This window comes from Coptis chinensis, chromosome 2, assembly GCF_015680905.1.
Source record: "Coptis chinensis isolate HL-2020 chromosome 2, ASM1568090v1, whole genome shotgun sequence".
Classification (NCBI taxonomy): domain Eukaryota; kingdom Viridiplantae; phylum Streptophyta; class Magnoliopsida; order Ranunculales; family Ranunculaceae; genus Coptis; species Coptis chinensis.
The window spans coordinates 70,296,837-70,318,673 of record NC_141457.1 but is presented as its reverse complement, the minus strand read 5'-3'; positions in this window follow the sequence as shown (position 1 = coordinate 70,318,673).

Sequence of the window (21,837 nt, the reverse complement as noted above, 5' to 3'; positions counted from 1 at the left end):
GCGTTTCATAAGTTTTAGTTGGAACTCGATAAAACCCTAAGTAGTATTTACGTTCCATTAAGCGTTAATACTAGCTTAGCAATGTCGAGACGTCGCATGGGTAGTTGTCTTGTCACAGCGGAGAGCGCGGACACGTGTCGGACACCATAAGGTCAGAGTGAATTTTCATTTCGAGGTGCAGGGTGCGACTTGCGCTTGCCCAAGCCTTACCTGAGCGCGACCTGCGCCTCTTGCATAATTTTGAAAACTTTCTCTCTCATTTATCAAGCACTGAATTGGCTCTGTGTATATGTGCAGAATAGTTACCATGGATCCGGAAAGTACTAGTGGGGATGATACTACGGATTGTGGTCGGGAGGACCGAATGGATAGGCTCCTTGCTATGATGAATCAAATGGCTCAAACACAAAATGAGATGAGAGCTGAGATTGAAAGTTTGAGGGCTAGTCGGAACGAGCCCCAACCTCTTTTAACATCCGCTGTTATTCCACCTGGCGTAACACCAGAGGTAGCATCACCAACCGTAGGGAGAGTTGAGGAGTTCAGGCCACCAGTGCAAAGTCAATCAGGTTTTCTGCTTGCAAATTTCATCAGGTTACGTCCACCTGAATTTGTGGGATCTTCTGAGGTTAAAGTAGTGAAGACTGGTTGTTAGACATATCGAGTATGCTAGACTCCATGATGTGTACTGATGTGGAACGGGTTACTTTGGCTGCCTTCATGCTTAGAGGTGAAGCCAAACACTGGTGGATCAATGTTAAGGATGTTGAGACGTTTCCTATGACTTGGGCTAAATTCGAGGAACTCTTCCTTTTGAGGTATGTTACTGAGGCGGCGAGAGTTAAGAAGCGAATGGAATTCCTCAAATTGGAACAAGGAAACATGACCGTGGGACAGTACGAAGAGAAATTCACTGTTCTTTCACGATACGGGAAGGAATTGATTTCCACAGAAAAATCTAAGGCTAGGAAATTCATTGACGGGCTGAAACCGTATATGCAGAGCAAGATGTCGGTCCTTCAGATCGATTCTTATGTTGAGGCTGTGAGAAGGGCTCAAGGCATTGAAAGAGTTGATGATCGCCATCTTGCCCGAGGCAAGAGGTTGGAAGGGTAAGACAGTCGACATTTCAGGGCAGGCAGGATATGGGAAAGAGGCAGGTTTATCAAGGCAGTGGTTCCGGGTCGCAACAAATGTATAGGCCGGTCATCCAGCAGGCACAACAGTGGAGGGCACCAGCTGTACATAGGGGTTTGAATGTGGTTAGGCGAAAGCACGAGTCTACCAGGCCATGAGACCGATGAGTGGATCACGATGGCACCGGGGTACCCGCGCCCTTCTCGCACCAGAGCACCACCAAAGAATTTGAGGCCTCGTGGTCGAGAGCTAGATTGCAATCTGTAATACCACCGAAAGTACAATACACGGAGAGAGAGTGTGGTTTGCTATAGTTGCGTAAAGCCGGGCATATCAGCGGTTTTGTCCCAAGTCCAATTCAGGGGGTGGAACAGAGACCACGGGGCAAGGTGTATTATCTAGTGCCGAGGAAGAAGTTGTGGATCCCGTGATCACCCAAGAGGAAAGCCACGGTATATAATGCTATGGGGCAGATATCACCACCGATCAAGTGGTTGAAGGTATGATATGTTTGTTTACACATAAGGTGCATGTCTTGTTTGATACGGGTGCTACTCATTCCTTCATTTCTAAAAATATGGTGGAAATTCTTGGGTTGGAAGTAGTTAATACGGGGAGGAAGCTTATTTTATCTACTCCTCTAGGAAAGAAAACTATGTTCTTTGAAGTTTGTCACCATTGTGTGATAAAGATAGGTGATAGGGAGATGATAGTCGATCTAACGGTGATGGACCTAAAAGATTTCGATGTCATCGTAGGGATGGATTTGTTAGGGAAGTATCATGCCCATGTAGATTGTTTCGCCAAAACAGTGACGCTTAGAGTACCGGGACAGCCTGAGGTTGTGTTCAAGGGGATTAGACATACGGTATCTCGAGGGGTGAAGGCCAAGTCTAACTTCAAGTATGATAGATATGGATTGTTAGCTGTTCTTAGTCTCCAAGGGCCGAAGTTCGAATCTTCCGAGCTTGTTCCTGTAGTTCGTGAGTTTGCGGCAATGTTCCCAGATGCATTGCCGGGATTGCCTCCCTGGCGTGAGATAGATTTTGTAATAGATATAATGCCGAGAACGTCGCCTATTTCGATGATTCCTTATCGAATGGCTCCTCTCTAAATGAGAGAGCTCAAGTCCCAATTTGATGAATTGAAAAGATTGGGGTTCATAAGGGAAAGCCAGTCACCTTGGGGAGCACCGGTGTTATTTGTGAAGAAGAAAGATGGGTCTTTTCGGCTATGTGTGGATTACCGAAAGTTGAATAACGTGACTATCAAGAACAAATATCCGTTGCCTAGGATCAATGACCTATTTGATCAGTTAAGGGGTGCCAAGTATTTCTCGAAGATAGATCTCAGAACGGTTACCATCAGATGAGAATTCGAGAAGAAGATATACAGAAGACAGCTTTCCGAACACGGCTAGGGCATTTTGAGTTTTTGGTGTTACCATTTGGATTGACCAATGCTCCAGCTGCATTTATGGATCTCATGCACCGAGTGATGTGGAAATACTTAGATCAATTTGTTATCGTATTCATAGATGACATTTTGATTTTTTCCAAGACTAGGGCTGAACATAAGGAACACTTGAGGATTGTTCTCCAAACCTTAGTTGATCATCAGCTTTATGCCAAGTTTAGCAAGTGTGAGTTCTGGTTGAATGAGATGAAGTTTTTAGGGCATGTTGTATCGGAGGATGGAATAAAAGTTGATCGTTCAAAGATAGAGGCAGTGAATAATTGGCCGAGACAGACGTCAGCGACGGAAATCAGAAGTTTCTTGGGATTGGCAGGCTATTATCGTCGTTTTGTGGAAGGATTCTCTAGCATAGCGTCGTCCTTAACTAGATTGACACAGAAGGATGTGAAGTTTGAATGGACGGAGGCATGCGAAAAAGCTTTCCAAGAGCTAAAGACGCGATTGATAACAGCCGGTGTTGACTATTCCGCATCCGAGAAGAGCTATGTGATTTATACCGATGCCTCTAACACCGGTTAGGATGTGTCTTAATGCAAGAAGGCCAAGTGATAGCTGCGTATCGTCCTAGACAATTGAATTCCCATGAGAAGAATTATCCTACTCATGACTTGGAGTTAGCGGCGATTATTCATGCTCTAAAGATATGGAGACATTATGTGTATGGTGAGAAGTTTGAGATATTCTCTGATCACAAGAGTCTCAAGTACTTGTTCTCGCAGAAAGATTTGAATATGAGGCAGAGGAGATGGGTTGAGTACATGGAGGACTATACATTCTCATTGCAATACCATCCGGGTAAAGCAAATGTAGTTGCCGATGCATTGAGTAGGAAGCGAGAACATGTTTGTGCTCAGATGATGATGAAAGAGTGGCAATTGCTGGAGTCTGCTGCTTCTTATGGTTTTGAAATCACGGGAAATGGAAGTGGAGATCCTCAGAAGTGTTGTTATTTAGCACAGATGATAGTGACGGCAGAAAACACCTTAGTACAGGAGATTGTGAATGCCCAGAATACATCAAAGGATGGACCTAGGTACCGAGGATATGTGGAGAATGCCGAGAATGTCGATTGGGAAAAACACGGAGACGGAAGTATCAGATTCAGAGGAAGAATTTGGGTACCGTTTGATCACTCTTTGAGGAATGATATCTTGAGGGAAGCACATAGATCGAAGTACACCATTCATCCTGGTGGTTCCAAAATGTACAGAGATCTGCGTTGTCAGTTTTGGTGGCCGGGTATGAAGTGACACATTGCGGAATATGTTAAGAAGTGTGCCATGTGCCAACAGGTGAAAGCTGAACACCATAGACCACCTGGTCTTCTTAAACCTCTGGAGATTCTGGAATGGAAGTGGGAGAATATAACCATGGATTTTGTATCTGGGTTACCGAGGACCAAATGAGGGAATGGATTCTATATGGGTCATTGTTGATAGGTCACCAAGTCCGCCCATTTCATACCTGTTAAGACTACTTACTCTGCTGAAAAGCTAAGTAGAATCTACATGTCAGATGTACTGAGGTTGCATGGGGCACCATTATCGATAATTTCAGATAGAGGTACTCAATTTACCGGTTCATTTTGGAGAAGTCTTCAAAGGGAATTGGGGACCAAACTAAAATTCAGTATAGCATTTCATCCGCAGACCAATAGGCAATCGGAAAGAGTCATTCAAATCATAGAGGATATGCTTCGGGCTTGCGTGCTTGATTTTGGGGGTAGTTGGAAGACTCATTTGGCATTGGCTGAGTTTGCTTACAATAACAGTTACCAATCTAGTATTGGTATGGCACCGTTTGAAGCGTTGTATGGCGCACCTTGCGAACACCTCTCTGTTGGACTGAAACCGGAGATAGTATTATGTTGGGGCCAGAGATGGTTAGTGACACCACCGAGAAGATTAGAGTGATACGGAATCGGTTGCTCACAGCCCAGAGTCGTCAGAAAAGCTATGCAGATAGGCGTAGACGTCCCTTGGAATTTTATGAAGGCGACAGAGTATTTCTGAAAGTATCTCCGAAGAAGGGAATTCAGAGGTTCGGGATGAAAGGGAAACTTGCACCTAGATATGTGGGACCATTCCTGATTATTCAGAAGATCTTTGAGCTAGCTTATAAGCTCGAGCCACCAGAAAGGCTATCACGTGTCCATAACGTGTTCCATATCTCGATGCTACGCAAGTATGAGCCGGATCCCCTACATGTTGTCGATTTGGAATCGTTGGAGTTAGAAGAAGACATTACCTATCCGGAAGGGCCAGTTCAAATCCTAGATACTAGAGAGAAGAGATTGAGATCAAAGGTCATTCCATTGGTAAAGGTCTTATGGAGAAATCACAACGTGGAAGAAGCAACATGGGAGAAAGAAGCCGATATGAGGCAACAATATCCAGAATTGTTCGAGAACTAAGGTATAATTTAATTTCGAGGACGAAATTTTCTTTTAAGGAGGGTAGGATGTAAAGTCCTGAATTATTATTAAGGGTAAACTAGTAAAAGACACTTGAACCTTAGGGGCGACTACGTACTGGGCCAGTCGGATAGACGGTTAGCCTGACGTAACGTAAATTTATTTAACACCGACCGAGAAAACCAAGTTAGTTAAGGAAAACCTCTCGAAAAATTCTAAGGTTTCATATAACTGGCTACTTAGAATATTCGGAAAAAAAAAATCGAAAAGAAGATAAATAATACGTGATAAAATAATTTGATACCGGGTAAATTCGCGTGCGCATAATTAAATACTTGCATAGTCAATAAGAGTCTGTCGCCTGTAAACCGGAAACTTTAAGACTGGACAAGTCATTCGACGACAGCGTCGTAATTTCGGTATCGCGTGCGCAAACTTGGGCGTTGCACGCGAGAGCGGGGGATTAAAAACCTTGTTTGAGGCTAAATTACAAGGTAAGGGTAGGATGGTCTTTTAGCTAAAAAATTAGACAAACTCAAACCAAACAAATCGCACAACCCCAAATCGCACCCATTTTTTCCCCCAATTTCGCACCTTTTAAAACCCTAAGAGAGAGAGACTCAATTCTCCCCAATTTCAGTGATCAAAACCAATAATTCAAACACCCAATCCTTCGAAACTATAAACCCAAGTGTGAAGCTTCAAAAATTGAGTGGAATTTCGTCGTAGTTCCGCGAAAGGTGAGTTAAATTCGTTTCAAATAAATAGTTAGATTCAATTTCGATAGCTTGAGGGTGTATTGCTGAAATTGATTGTATTGGGGGTGTTGAAGGTCGGCAGTAGCAGTTTGGAAGAGCTGGAGTGGAGTGGAGTGAAGTAAAGGTGGAGCCGAAAACTAAGGAGGGATCTTGCTGACTCGGTAAGAATTATCTATATTCACTTTATTTTAGAGAAGTTATGTTAGTTTAAACTTGTTTAGGATTTGATTGAGTAATGCACGATTGATAAGGAACACGACAGTAATTGTTGTTAGATTTAATATGAATCAAAGGGTGTGGAATTGGTTGTAGTTGAAATTTGGACTTGGATTGGGATTTTATTACAAATGGAAATTTGTGTGGGATGGGAGGAGAGTGAATATGAAGCATCTGAAGGGGTTAAGTTACTAATAAAATATATGTAAGAACTGGAAATAGCACAGAGTCGATCGCCGCAGCAAATGTCGGTGTTCTCAGAACGGGTTTGTGGTGGCCTATAGCAGTCTAGAACAAAACTTTTGGTAACTAGAAGGGTAGTACGTTAATAATTACATTAGTGGTTAATATAATCAACGAGTAATTAATTTTTTCGACTTATGTTGAAAGGAAATATTAGTTGTCTTCTTCGGGTTCTAATAGATTTACGATTGGGCTTATATGATTTTATAGGAGTTGGATTTGGTTAAGTGGACTTGATTCGGTTAAGTGGGCTTGAGGAGAACGGAGCTTGCTAAGGTAGGAACCTACATACCAATATATATTCTGCTTATTTTCATGCATGATTTGAATCGTTTAAATTGTAAATAGATAGTTTGCGTATCAACCATGCATGTATATATGATAGTCATGTTTTGCACTGTATTTCCTCGCTATAAACTATATATATATAGATAGCTTTCGTGTGAAATGGTTTTTTTGAAAAAAAATCGGGGTTGCGGGATTTGGTTTCTTGGTTAAAAGAGCAAAAAAAAAACTGGTTTTGGGAAGGGTTCTTGTCTCTTGTCTCTGTAATGAGACAGAGAGATTGATTTTGTAATGCGGGTAAGGATTACCCGGTTGTTTGTAAATATGTGTGAGGTTCTGAATTGTTCCCGGGATAGAGTTTCGTTGTTATTTACGATGATTCGCCGTTTGGGAATCATCGGTTGTCATTTACTATGACCGCCCGTTTAGGAGTCATAGGTTGTATGTGATCGATGGGGAATCCAGAACTCACACATACAGGACCAATAGTTTTAAAAGAAAAACTAAATATGTATCTATAGTATTTGGAAATAACCCAATATCTGAGTATATATATATATTACTATGCTTATCACGAGGGGATTTAGAAAAAGAATTGTGAATTCCTATAAAGAAGGAACTGTTGTCGTATTTACTATTGTTATCCGGAGAGGCGCAGTCATTTCTAGATTCCAACGGTGTACACCTTTAGGTGGTGGGCCACCTTTAAAGGGATGCATCACCGGATGTAGTCCGGGAATTCCTTTTCTACTTTTCTAGATAACCATGCTTGTACGTGTCACGCTGTATGGTGATTAGCTTGTGTGGGGTTACATGTTACCTCGATGAGGTTTAGACGCGAGGAGTGAGAGTTAGTCCACTCCTGAAAGTGTGTTAGGATCCTGAGCAGTCTGCAGTTGTCGAACGGTTGACCACCGTAAGTTAGGTGACAGGCCGTATGGGGGTCGTGGTCACAGGGCCCACCTGAGCCCTAATAGCTTTGAGAATTTTGTGTGTACGAACACAACAACGACATTTCATCTCCTTGCCGGTAAAATTAGGAAAACAACGGTGCATGGTTCACACTGGAAAGTACTGAACCGAGATTGCTCGCGGATCGGGTCGAGTACCAGTCGTACCCTCACCATTCTAATAGGATGCAGCGGCCACAATAGTTGTATGATGACTGTGGAAACTATATTTTGAATATTAAAGAAGCATGCCAATATGATTTATGCTAGCTAGTGATTTATTGTATAGTCACGATATTTTAATATTATTATAAAAACCTGTATGTTTTAAATGTTTTGTTATAAGTAGTCTAGTATTGGTTATGTGCGTTTCTACTGGGCATAGTTGTTTGCTCATCCTACTTAACATTTCAGACGAGCCAGTTGCAGATGAGGCTTTTCCTAACCCTAGCGATGATGGTTATGGGGATTTGGGAGTATTCCCTTATGCTTGATGAGGACAGAGTCAAGTTCATATTTTGGGTTGTATAGAGATAGTTTAGTCCATTCTTTTGTTGTATATATTGAGAGCTAGCTCATTTTGGATGTAATACCCGATGTATTGTTGTGTAGTTAATCTTAAACATTTTGAATATGTATATGGGCATCACAGTTGTGTATAGGGTGAAGATTTGGTATATATATGGTTGTTGGAAGGGTATTATGAAATGTCCAGGTTTATGACAGGTTTTAGGGTTTACGAATGTCGATTAAACAAAGGAAACTCGCCAAAATTTTCGTAGAATTGATGGGTGTCACCGAGATTCACCTCGCCCTCGGATGTGTGTGTTGGGTCTCGTATGACACATTGGTTTTGATTGAGTCATTGTTTGGAAAAGTTTTGGGTAAATCAGTATAAAGGCCGATACGATCCGTTGTGTAGGTGTAGTAGTCACAGTGGTGCGCGACCGAACTATCTCACGCTGCTTATTTATGGGCTGGTTGTGATAGTTATTATTGTTAACCCGAACGATACCTCTATTGGTATTATAACTATTATAATTACCCTGACCTTGTCGTGGTTGCGCTTGGTTGTTATAATTATTATAATTCCCCTGACCTTGTCCTTGTCTAGGTGGAGCTTGGTTATGATTGTTTGCTTGCCTAACATTTTGGTTATTAAACCCCGGAGGTGTAACTTGTTGATTGTTTCGCTAACCTGGTTGGATTTTGTCTCCATAGGGCATTAGGAATAGGATAGCTATTAATGGACCAAACATTATCTTGCTCTGATTGTTGTTGTTCATAGGCGAGAGGACAATAAGAGTCAGGGTGCTCAGGACTCAAACAGAAATTACATGGGTTGGAGTTGACATTCATGACGGGGATAGGCTTTTGTTGAACATAAATAGCCTCTACCTTTTTAGTTAGAGATTCGATTAAATTTTTAAGTTCTGGATCGGGTTTCATCTCAAACATACCGGCGGCCTTAACTATTGAAGAAGAACTAGCAGAGCGGGGATGTCATCACTACTGAATTATTATTAAGCTTTTAGTTTGATCTTCTAAAAATTTGTAAGCCTCCGAGGCTCCTTTACTTAGGAAACTATCCCCATTCATTATGTCAAGGACTTCTTTATGGTGGTGTAGAAGTCCTTTGAAAAAGGCACGAACTAACGTGTCTTTCGCTAGGTTATGATGTGGACACTCTATAAGGAGATCGGTGAAACGATTCCAAGCCTCTGAAAATGATTCATGAGGATTTTGTCGAAAAAAATGAATCTTGGAAAGCATCTCATCCGTCTTTAGGGGTGAGTAAAAATGTTCCATAAACAGCTTAACAAGTTTAGCCCACGAGTCCTGATAACACATAAAATGAATAGTTTACCTACGAAATGAACGATAAAACTCAAAACGTAAGTAAACTAAAACTATCTTAAGTGCCTATATTTATCAAAGATTCTACTCTCAATCCTATGAGATATAGTGGAGTAGAGTGATTCGTTCCACTCCTAGTCCTTCCGTATGCTATGTTCTCACGTGTAAGTACTCTACTTAAAGTTAATGAGAGATTTACGAAAAAGGCAACTAGACTACGATGCAACTACCCACGAAATGCAACTAGTCGACGATGGGAATAACTAAGGGAATGCTACATTGATTCTATGATAAGGAGTTAGAGGGGGATTGATTCCACCTTAACTCGACTTAATCCTATTAACGACGAATCGTTGTAATCCGAATTGAACTGCTTCGCAGAACAATTGGTTCTTCCTAATCCCTAATTACACATGGCATTCCTACCAATTCATAACTATCATGTGAACGATTAAACCCATTCTCATGGTGAACTAATCGTTTCTAGAGTGGAAAGGAAATTACGACGATTCTACGATATTCGGAATCAAGCTATCATCAAGGCTTCTCAACCCCTTCTAATGGAGGTTTAGCCGAGAATCATTACGCAATCATTTCCGATTACATTTAAACTAAACATGATATAAAGAATTGAAATTTACTTAATTAAACAATAATGAAATCTAATTTAATGACTCAAATGAAATAAAGACAGGAATTGAAATTAGATCTAGGAATGGAAATGACAAAATCGAAATTGATAAAAATACTACTTTATTGATCTAATCAAAATGAAGAACAAGATTCAAAGGTTTAATCTAATACAATAATTGAAATGGAACTAAACTTAATTAATCTACATGAAAAACTAGATCTAGAATTCATTAATGGAGGCTACTAATCTAATCTATTTCTAGGTCTGACTATCTACCATTAACAAAGAGCTAAGCTTTTGTTTTTATACATTCAGATCCAAAAATCGTGCATGGGCTTGGAGCCATGTTTTGTGCCAGAGAACCCAATTCTTCATTAATGGAGGCTACTAATCTAATCTATTTCTAGGTCTAACTATCTACCATTAACAAAGAGCTAAGCTTTTGTTTTTATACATTCAGACCCAAAAATCGTGCATGGGCTTGGAGCCATGTTTTGGGCCAGAGAACCCAATTCTTTCAGTCCAAAAAGGCCTCTTCAGCTGCAGTTGGCTTCCACAGACTTTTCGTCCACTTTTGCTCCTCTGATTAGGTCAAGGCTTGGACCATTGGAAAGCTCTTTCTGAGCCGGTCGTTTTGACATAAAGTAGGCCCCATTCCGAGGTCTGAGTCCAAAGATACGGCCTTCGGAAGTTCTACTGACTTTGAGTGCTGTTTTTGCTCGCGTTGAGTTTGACTTTTTAGCTTTGACCGGGCTTTAGAAAGGCTTTGCCTTCTTGAATCTTGGCCTTTAATCATAGAACTCCTTAGCAACCAACCATTGCTCCTTTATCTCGCTAAAGTGGCACATTTCTGCACATAATGGACTTTGCAACCTGAAATGCATAAAAACACATAATCAGTGCTAACTCTTAATTATTACTCATATAATTGGTCTAAAAGTATGTCTGTTACAGGGTTAAAACTACAGTTTTGGGCTCTTATCAAACCACCCCCAAACAGCATTTTGCTTGTCCTCAAGCAAAGATGAGAAATTAGAATAAGTGACCAAAAATGGAGTTCTAACTACTCTTCGTTTACTGATCAATTGCATTGACCATATATGACAAGGGCCTTAAACCACTAGGAATTTCCTAGTGGACGAGTTATAGCCTCGTGAGAGTTTTCCTGTGAAGGTACACAAACTTTATCTATACTACAACGACTAAGAAATAAAACTATTGTTTCCTTATTCATGCTCCAAACTATCTATACATCTCACTAGCTATGAACAAGAATAACCAAGTCAAAAACCTAAGCTAATATATGCATAATAATCAATCATCTATAATAAACATATATACAATGAGTAATACTATGAAATGTCTAGCGGTCCGTTTCTCAAACTTCGAATAGCGTCCCTTCAAGAGGTTCTCACAATAATAGTCAAGATACAACACTCTGATTTTTCCACTCAAGTTTAGCTACTCTAGTAGCTAGATGGGCACACTTTACCTTACAATCTCAATGACAACAAGGAAGCCGAGTCGATCAAACACATCTGCCACTTACTATCACACTAGCCTATTCCTAATTGAGCTAGGGTCTTTATTAGGTGTCATGGGATTAGGAGATGGTTTAAGAAGGAAGGAAATGGATATTCAAAAAGGACAAGTCCGAGATAATAGAGTCTTCATATTATGTAACTAGAGAAAACTTGTTATTTACTTTTGCTTCTACACTTTGTTTCCATCCTTAGCCATATATATATATATATATATATATATATATATATATATATATATATATATATATATATATATATATATATATATATTTTTTTTTTTTTTTTTTTTGACTTTTGACTCCTTTTATTGGAGTTTTTATTTTATTTCTATTTTTATTTTCTTTCCTTGGATGGAAACTTCTTTTCTTTATTTTCTGAAGCAATTAACTAACTTTTATTTAAACAGGTTTTTCTCTTCTTCTTTCTTCCTCATTCTATTCTCAGACTTATTCTAAATTGGATAGGTTGATTTATTTTTATTTTATTTTATTTTTGTTTTTGTAACAGGGTAAAGGGATTTGTGGTTTATGGAAGGCTAAAGAAAGGCTCAGAGGGGCGACTAGCGGAAAATAATTCATAGGTTTGAATTTCTGGCTATATCGATCCAAAAAGGGCCTAAATTCTCGCTTAGGATATGGCATAGTGATCAAGCAAGTGGAAGTGTGATTTCTCTATCCGGATTTTACTTCTCCCTTGTGTCATTTCTCAAATGTTTCGCTCATATAAGGCTTTAGGCTATATTCTCACAGGATTTGTAGAATAAGTACTCTATCCTAGATTTCAAAACTTATCGCTAACAATCATAGATACTCATGTAATATATTTATAGATAGATGCAAATATTATTACCTACATATTAACCTAAGTTTCTAACAATTATTCTAATGCAAATGACTACATGAGACTTCTAGATTGTTAAGAGCATGGAGAAAGAAACAATACCAATATTCCTAAGTGTATAGCATAACTTATTTATTTATTTTTTTGAATTTTTGAAATTTTAACTAGAAACAAATGCATATTATACTTATCTATATCCTAACAGATGCCTTAATTACACATGTTTCTATGCCCCCCCCCAAACAAAAGCATGCTTTGTCCTCAAAGCATTTAAATAAAGAGGGTAGGAAAGATACCATTGAAACGTGTGAAATTTAGGAACATCTGCAAAACAACGTTAGAACGTACTAATATAGAAAATAAAAACTGACGCAACTCTATACGAGTTCTACCCATTATGGGGTTAACAAGAATGAAATTGCTTGGGACATAAGCAGACACTAACTAGAATGAAAACTTACCTCATCTCCCGCATTACTCATCATCTTCGTCATCCTCTTCTTCTATAAAGAAGTGAGGTTCTTTCGCGTCCTGCCATGCCATGATAATTTGCCAGGCTTCCCGCCATTTATCATCTATTATTGCTAACCTATTAAGAGCCACTTGGTCTGACGAGGTGTAGGGTGCAACCAGATGAGGTTGTATCCTCCACCCTTGCCAAGTCATTGCACAGAAAGATCGAATAATACTATTGGTGGGTCGCGATTAGGTCGCATCGTAATCCAATCCAATCCGTGAAGCGTGTACAAAAAACAGGGAAGAAACATAGCATAATACGGGAAACTAGAACGGGCATAAGAAGGTACTTATGCCTCATGCTATGGGATCGGGCTAAACTAGACATTAAGGTTCGGGGAAGGTCATGACACATACTTCCCGTGGCTAAAGAAAGGAAGACACTGCAAGTGGCATCATTCACAGAAGAAAAACGTCATTCCCCTAAAATGTTTAGCATGATCCAAAACATAACAGTTCCTATCTTAATGGACAGGCTACCAAAGGCTATGTTATATTCCCCTTGGTCCTCAATCACGAAAATGCCCGCCCATACGACTCATGCAAAAACTCGTAAGTGTAGACATACATATTATCGACCCAATAGCACCATGGGTCTTGTATTTCAGCGGGCATAGCAAGTCCAAGAACAAATGCTAGCAAGAACCTGGTAATTTCCATTGGTTCATTATCAATGTTGATGGAGAACACTTGTTCTCCATCTGGTCTTTCAAAGAAAATGCAGTTATCGTAAAAATAAGATGCTAGTGTTGGAGAATAAAGTGCATCAGGGCTTACCATAAGCGGCTCCCAACCAACGTATGTGATCGCTTCGCGAAACCAAGCACCATAAGTAGTGCTTTGGAACAAATCTTCGAAAGACTGTTCCAGTATCAATGTTGGAGATGTCATCTCAAAATTACGCTTTGGAATAGCAGCGAAGGATCCGGATACTACGCGCAAAAAACTGGAAATTTTCTGGTCCACGGAAGTCGCGATGCTCTCGCTCGATATAGCTGGCGCCAGCCTGAAGAAATTGAAATTTGCAGTGTTTGAGTGTGGGTCGCGCTTCGAGAGTGTGAAGCCAGCCTCGACAAAAAACTCAAAAATATACAGAGCTAGTGCGCTCTGTAGAAGCGAAAAGCTTCGGAGTTGCAGAAACTCGGAAAATGAGCCGAAACGAGGGAATCACGGGAGTGAAAGGTGAGTGATGGAGTTTAGGTGTAGTGTGAGTTGTGAGGATAGATTGTATCAAGTTTATATAGGTTTAAAGTTGCTAAAATGGATCGGGAAGTTGCCAAAACTAATTACGGCAGTTTCCGGAAATCCTAAAATTTCCAAACCCGAAAACGGAAACAACTCATATCCTTGATTCTAATTCAAACCCAGTATCTTTTAGGTTGATTTTATGATAGAATGTACCTATTTAATCTAGATTTCATCCTACAATGATACTCAATCATAGATATGCCTAAACGGCCAAATTTTCACCTTGACTCTGCAATAAATTCTAACACGGGGGTTATAAAAATAATGCTTGAATTGATAAAACCACCCCCAAACAAGTTGGGAAGGTAGGATCAATATGAAACAACCACTCATACTGAAAATAACCCCTTATATTAAAATTTTCATTCGGAGTACATTACACTACAAAATTCAAATTATGGAAATAAACTTGCATTAAAATAAATAACAATAATGAAATTACAAATAACAAATAAAATATAAAACATCAAACTATATATCCCTAGCTACTCCGGAACTGGTGGCGGAGGGAACATGCTCCGGAGACTGCTCCTGAGCTCCTGAAGAGCTAGCACCATTCGTCCTTCGGCGACGATGCTCGTGCCTGGATGGTGTGTCCTCAGAAGGAGAGTCCCCGTGAGGTGGGAATCGAGTCAGCATCTCGTCCCGGAACTGGCGCTGAGCTTCTAGCTCGGCGCTTATCTATTCCCACCTCTCGTCCTCTCTCTGGGTACGGAGCTCGAAGTTGTGATGCATCGTTGCCTGTCGAGTCCGGAGGTCTTCACAGATAGTGTTAAGCGAACGCATGCCTCGATGGATCACAGCCATGCGTTACGCATCTCCGCCCAAAGACCTCTCCAAGGCATCCGCGTCAAACAGGTCAAGTCCTCCTCATCCTCGGAGGCATCCCGATGTCCCCACCTCCTCGGCATTCTCAGCCTCCATCCTCTTCTTCTTCTTCTCTATCCTCAGCCAATCTCCAAACCCGTTGGACACACTCCTTATAGATGCGAGGGTTACGGTGGAGAGTGATGTATGTCCGATCAGTCGCCTGAGCTACTCTCAACTTGAGCATGATCTTTTTTATCAACACAGGGAGAGGGGCAACAGTCCTCCCTACTCCCCTAATCATGCTCAACAAAAACTCTAAAATGCAGAACTCATACTTCCGCTCCTGGAGTATCCATAAGATGTGGAGGTAGTTCAGGCCGATATCGCTGACCTTCCCCTTCCCCTAGATGTTCTGACCAATCCACTGAGCTGTAGTCAGCTGGTTGGTCCTAAGGGAAGTCTGTCGAACACAATGCGATCTCTTATTGTAGTCCCCTCCAATGACTGTCTCGTGCATCAATGGCTCTACCCCATTATGCTGGGACTTCTGCAACGTGACATCCAAATGGATTCTAGGCGGAATGCCTAGAATCTCAGCCAACAACCCAGTCATCACTTCCTTCCGCCTCTTATTTCTGACAACAAAATCCTAGTCCCTTCCAACTCCCTCAGTATCATAGAACCGTCCCCACTAAATCCTCGTGGTAATAGGCTTCGGTCGAAAGTACCACAAGCTATTCCAGCCTCGACTGATCATTTCACACCGTAGAACGGTCGCGAAGTGGTCACCGATAAAAGCTTGCTCGGTAAAATTCGGGCGTTGTTGAGCCATGGAAAGTTTGGAATGTAGTGGGGGTTTAAATGTGATGTGGTGGTGGGATTTAAATAGACCGGTTGAAACAACGGTGGTGGTGCAGTGCAGTGGTGGCAGCACCAAAATTTTAATTTTGGAGGTTTTGAGTGATGGAAATCGGTGGTGGTTGTGGTCGGTGATGTTTGTGATTGATTTGGGATGGAAATTTATTTTGGGCGTGGGTCAATTGTTGGTTTCATTTTATTTTGATTTTTTTTTTTTTTTTTGGTTTTGTTTTAAGCTTGGCGTTAATGGCGGAATGGAGGAAGAAGAAACGCTGTTGTTGGTGGAGGTAAGGCGCGTCTTGGCGTCCGTCGTCCGATGGCTGGGTTAGCCCAAGCCCAAAATCGAAATTTTGTGGATTTTTTCCGATTTTTCGCGAACTTCAAATCAAAATTGGCGCTTCGTTACCGGTCCGATTTTTGCGAATGAGATATGGAAATGATCAGGAGAGAATTTCCAATCCACTGATCCATAAAACACTCTATTCCGACAGTGGATGACATATAAGATAGTGGATAACGCCTCGAAGTGCGTGCATGACGTACGTTATGCAAACAATTGAACTCTAAATTCATGGATTATGTCAACCCGAATCATAATACAATAAAACGGCCTAAGCAACTCTAATGGAACATAAATATTTAGTAATGGAACATTTAACACCCACCCCAAAACAAATTTTTACAACGAAGCTTAGAAAATTTGTTTTTAGCAAATGGTCTTTTAAAGTCGATTCGAGACTTCCTAGGTTACTATGCTTATTCTTTAATATATATATATATATATATATATATATATATATATATATATATATATATATATATATATATATATATATTTTTTTTTTTTTTTTTTTTTTAAAGTAAAACAATAAACAATAAAGACATAATTCACCCCATAGAGAAACATGACTCAAAAAAATCGAGAAAACATGCAAGAGTGGAAAACGTGAATTATGTTTAAACGCGGGACTTAGGATCCGTACTTACAGCCACACACTCCATAGGGAGGGCCCGGTTACCTTAATGGTGCACTCACCAATATATGGAAATGAAAGGAAATGCACCAAACACAAAAGTTGAGTCGTTTATAGTCAGATACTCGAGACTTTATCTAGACGTATGTATGAACATGCAGTTTATCATATATCAACAACCAAAATAGTCGTGGATCATTCCATAAATAAATATCCCAGAAAACATATCCAAACACAATCAAGCACCAAGATTTCCTATGACTCAACCTAGTGAAATGAAAGCGAAGTCGGATAACCTTATTACGTAACCTAGCATGCCCCTTCTTTTTCATTTTTGAATGAGTGGGTGTTCTAGTAAATAAGTGTGGAAAAGTGAATGGTTGTGGAGAATATGGTGGATATGGATAAGTTGTAGAAAGACACCACAAACAATGAGGATGTGGTTTTAGCACAAAACTCATTCATTATGTGTGTAAGGACCGCCTCAATTCTGAAAATGAAGGTGTCAAATGGTTTGTCCTTCTGTAGTATTTGTTTATTAGGTGAATTTAAAAATTATAAAGCCACGTAAGAAACAACAGGGTCGAAAGTGCAAAATCGAGCTTCCTTTGAAAGGGTGGAAGGAGGGGAATCGAGGTGGATGTTGTGCAAGGTAGTTCTTGATAGGGTGAATCGTCACCGCTTCTAAGAAACTCATCGAATTGCTCATCTAGATTGGTCATATCCTCGCTTACTATTATAGTTCTCTACATCTTTGAGAAAGTCATCTATCTCATCCTCATCCGTAACATGTGTATCGACTAGTGTAGGGATGGAAATGTTGAGTCCGAACTTCCAAAGGAAAGAAATTTGGGCATATGATTATCAAGGAATGTGTTGTTGAAATAATCTCGAGCAAAGCTCTCGATCATGCTAACCTCTCCATCCATAGTATCGAATCGGGTAACGTGGTCTTTGTTTTAAAAACATTAACTTCAACAGCAAGATGGCCAAAAGACATGGACATTGAACCATCGCGCAATTAATGAGCGCATTGGCAGTTGCCCGTAAAAAGGACGCCCTAAGATGATCGGACAGAGTCGCTAATCCACTTCGTGGTCGAGGATGACAAAATCAGCCCGGATAGTAAAAATCCTAAATTTTACCGGAACATTTTCGACGACACCCTTAGGATACTTAATAGACCGATCGGCTAATTGCAACGCCATTCTAGTGGGTTGCATCTCGCCTAGACCTATTTGTCTATACAAATAAAACGGGAGTAAGTTGACACTAGCCCCCAAGTCTAATAACGCCGTCGTCAGATAAGAATCTCCTAAGGTGCATTGTGCAATGGGGATCTACCGGGTCCTTGTACTTAACAATTCCATTATGTTCGGATAGAGTTGGGAATTGTTCGTTAAAAAATCTTTTTGGTATATTGGTCTTACGCCTAGTAGTACACAATTCCTTAAGAAACTTAGCATGGTGTGGTAGCTTTTTATAGCTCGAGGAAGGGAAGGTTTATAGTTAGATTCTTGAAAACATCCCTAATCTCCTCGTAATTTGTATCCCTAGTTAACATGGCTAATTTTTGTGGAAACGGTGGTTTCTATCTATATTTAGCAATGGGTATTACCTGGATGTTTAACCGCGGGCCTCCCCGTTTCTTAGGTTGTGTTTATTCGGGTACCTCTACAAAGGGTAGGCTCTTCAGTTTCTATTTCGGTATCTAGTAATATAGCGGTGTAGGGGCTCTTGGTGGGGTAACTATAGGCATAGTTACTTTGTTATCAACCACTCTACCGTAACGGAGGAGGTGGTGATGGCCTTTAGCTCCCCTACATTTTCATACTCATTACTAGTATTATCGGTTACCTCAAAGGTTGTATTTGTTGTTTTAGGATTAGGTATTTCGTTACCTGGAAACACACCTTTGGGTTGGGCTTTATCTTGAGCCAACTGTTTGGTTAAATTATTAACGGATTGTAGAAGCTGTTGGTTAGATTGAGCCATGGTTTGGAAAAGTTTTTGGCTCACTTGTATGAAGGTGTCAAGACGATTTGGTTGTGTGGGTGTAGTAGTCACGGGTGGTGTGACTAGAACTATTTCACGTGAATTATTTATGGGTGGATTTTGATAGTTATTATTTACTGGAACGATACCTCTATTAGCATTATAATTATTATAACTACTTTGACCTTGTGCTTGACCTTGTCGAGGTTGCACTTGGTTGTTATAATTATTAAAATTCCCCGACCACAATCCTTGTCATAGTGGGGCTTGGTTAAAGCCGTCGCGTAGGGCCTAACATATTGATTATTGTACCCTTGAGGTGTGACGCTTTAGTTATTTCTCCAACCGAAGTTGGGATTTTGTCTCCAAGGGCGTTAGGTTCACTATTAATGGAACAAGCCTGTTCATAGGCAATAGGGGCAAGGTGAGTTGGGATGCTCGGGGCTCCAAATGAAACTACATGGATTTGTATTTACATTCATGAGGGGATTGGCTTTTGTTGTACGTAAATAGCCTCTACCTTTTTGTGAGGGATTCAATTAGAGTTTTAAGCTCGAGGATCTGATTTAACCTCAAACATACCGGTAGCCTTAATCATGGAAGAAGAACTAGCGAGCGGGAGTAATCGCCACTACCCCCAGTTGTTATTTCGCTTAGTTTGATCCTCTAAAATTTATAAGCCTCCAGGCTCCTTTGCTAAAAAGAAACTACCCCCATTTATTATGTCTAGGACTTCTTTATGGTGGTGTAGAAGTCCTTTGAAAAAAGCACGAACTAACGTGTCTTTTCGCTAAGTTATGATGTGGACACTCTATAAGGAGATCGGTGAAACGATTCCAAGCCTCCTCAAAATGATTCATGAGGATTTTGTTGAAAGAAATGAATCTTGGAAAGCATCTCATCCGTCTTTAGGGGGGGTAAAATGTTCCATAAACAAATGAACAAGTTTAGCCCACGAGTCCACGTAATTAGGGCGCTTGGGCAATTAACCAAGACGCCTTTATCGGGTAAGGTGAAAGGGAATACCCTTAATTTAATTTATTCCGCACCAACCGTAGGATGGTGGAATGTTGTTAGGACTTGTTCAATCCTACGATGTGTTGATAAGGTTTTTCATGGTCTAATCTATGAAAACGGGTAACAAATTAAAAATATTTGGAGGGATTCGAAATCCCCCTCACCGGTCCTGCTAGAACGATGCAAGATTTGGGGCTATCGCCAAGGCTTTGTAGAAGTCGAGAGAGGAGTCTCTTTTCTTCGCCATTATATCGGTGGTGTATGTGAAATAGTAGCTAGAGATGTAGTGTGTGGTATACTAGATAGACTTGATTGTTGATGTTGTTGTGTATTTACGCTCGGTGTTTTGTTCGGCCCGGACCTTAACCTCATACAAGGCTAAGACCAACTTAGCTAAACACGCCAACACTCCAAACAATTCGATATACTAGTATAAACCTCTAACGAGGAGATCACGAGGTTTGGAAGAAAGGAATACCTGATTGCGTCCTTGCTTCGCTTATGAATAGCGTCTTGTTTACGCTTGTTCAAAATATATAGCGAGTTAGAACACTGAAAAATATGAAAGTGCAAAGTTTGAGTCAAACCGCCGAAATCCGAAAAATTTAACACGAGTGGTCGGCAAGATAGAAGCCGGTCGCGCTCGAAAGTAATTTTCAAATTACAAGTGTTTTTAGCGTGGTCGCGCCCACATGGGGCTGGTCGCTCTATGTCCATGAGTTAGTTAGGGCGGTCGGTGTAATTTTTACCCGAATTTTTCAACTCAAAATGGACAACCACGGTATGAATCAAACAAGGGTGGGTGGGTGAAATGGGACTTTAAGAACAATACTAATACTACGAAAACAATAATGAAAGTGAAACTAAGATGGCAAATGTTTATTTGATAAAACATAAAATGAATAGTTTACCTACTTAAAATGAACGATAAAACTCAAAACGTAAGTAAACTAAAACTATTTTAAGTGCCTATATTTATCAAAGATTCTACTCTCAATCCTATGAGATATAGTGGAGTAGAGTGATTCGCTCCACTCCTAGTCCTTCCAGATGCTATGTTCTCAATGTAAGTACTCTACTTAAAAGTCAATGAGAGATTTACTGAAAAAGGCAACTAGACTACGATGCAACTACCCACCTAAATGCAACTAGTCGACGATGGGAATAACTAAGGGAATGCTACGTTGATTCTATGATAAGGAGTTAGAGGGGATTGATTCCACCTTAACTTCGACTTAATCCTATTAACGACGAATCGTCAGAATCCGAATGGATCTTGCCAAGTAACAATTGGTTCTTCCTAATCCCTAATTACACATGGCATTCCTACCAATTCATAACTAGCATGTGAACGATTAAACCCATTCTCATGGTGAACTAATCGTTTCTAGAGTGGAAAGGAAATTACGACGATTCTACGATATTCGAATCAAGCTTTCATCAAGGCTTCTCAACCCCTCTAATGGAGGTTTAGCCGAGAATCATTACGCAATCATTTCGATTATATTTAAACTAAACATGATATAAAGAATTGAAATTTACTTAATTAAACAATAATGAAATCTAATTTAATGACTCAAATGAAATAAAAGGCAGAATTGAAATTAGATCTAGGAATGGAAATGACAAAATCGAAATTGATAAAAATACTACTTTATTGATCTAATCAAAATGAAGAACAAGATTCAAAGGTTTAATCTAATACAATAATTGAAATGGAACTAAACTTAATTAATCTACATGAAAAACTAGATCTAGAATTCATTAATGGAGGCTACTAATCTAATCTATTTCTAGGTCTAACTATCTACCATTAACAAAGAGCTAAGCTTTTATTTTTATACATTCAGATCCAAAAATCGTGCATGGGCTTGGAGCCATGTTTTGGGCCAGAGAATCAGGCCCAAAACCCAATTCTTTCAGTCCAAAAAGGCCTCTTCAGCTGCAGTTGGCTTCCACAGACTTTTCGTCCACTTCTGCTCCTTTGATTGGGTCAAGGCTTGGACCATTGGAAAGCTCTTTCCGAGCCGGTCGTTTTGACATAAAGTAGGCCCCATTCCGAGGTC